The 890-nt window shown below is 44.5% G+C and overlaps 1 protein-coding gene across 1 annotated transcript in view; it reads left to right on the top strand.

Moving 5' to 3' along the window:
* The window catches only part of LOC103397045 (cytospin-A-like), a 53,244-nt gene that overhangs the window by 37,144 nt on the left and 15,210 nt on the right, over positions 1-890 (top strand).

Genomic DNA, 890 nt, shown 5'->3' with positions numbered 1-890 from the left:
CAGAAGGCGTGGGTTCGAATCCCACTTCTGACACATTATTTTGGTGGCAGTGGTGGCCTAGTGGTAAAGGAAGCGGACTTCGGTCCGGAAGTTGTACTACGCGGACAGTTTACGTAGTCCAACTGTCCGAACTTGCTTAAACTTAGTATAACCTTACGGTCATATATAGTTCTAGCGCAGTTTCGCTTAGTTGTTACTACAGAAAACACTGTTCTCGATGGCGAATCTAGCGATGTTTTTGCTGTGTAACCGGGAGCTGAAGCACCTGCTGCCGCACAGGGCGCCGCCATCCAATGATAGAATCTGTTTTGCGGAAAATGTAAAATTCATTCCAGCAAAGTTGATTTTTTTACTGTTGAATAATATAGAATTTCTAATTTTTCAAGTGTTGCTTTTTACAGTAAAGGAAAGTAACCAGTTAACTGGTTGTGTATAAGAGCAGCTTTTTGTTGTATAGGCTGCTGCTGTAGGTAGACTTTTTTTCCTGTTGGTTCCATGGTTCCTGTTGGATCATTTGTTGATTCGACATGAATAAAAGGTAATGGAGACACATTTGTTTGGTTACCTTAATGAATACTGACAAATATACCTTGTGAAAAACTATGAAGTAGCCACAAAATGAGGGGGAAAAAAGATGCATCAGTAATCGAATCGTAGCACACTGAATCATAATCGAATTGAATCGAGAGGTCCCTTAGATGGCATGCCCCTAACAAACAGCCAAAGCCTTTAGTACTCAGCGGTTTGGTTTTTCCTTTGCTGTGCAGAACACCGTACCATTCACATGACTGAATGCTCTCTCATGAGAAATAAAGAAGCTGCCCCCCCCCCCCCCCCCCCCCCCCCCCCCCCCCCCCCCACAGCGCAGCGCCTTTGTTCGCTGCCGATGT

Source organism: Cynoglossus semilaevis, chromosome W (genome assembly GCF_000523025.1).
Source record: "Cynoglossus semilaevis isolate Cse_v1.0 chromosome W, Cse_v1.0, whole genome shotgun sequence".
NCBI classification, from domain to species: Eukaryota; Metazoa; Chordata; class Actinopteri; order Pleuronectiformes; family Cynoglossidae; genus Cynoglossus; species Cynoglossus semilaevis.
Note: the sequence above shows the minus strand (reverse complement) of the source record. Positions and strands in the feature narration are given on the sequence as shown.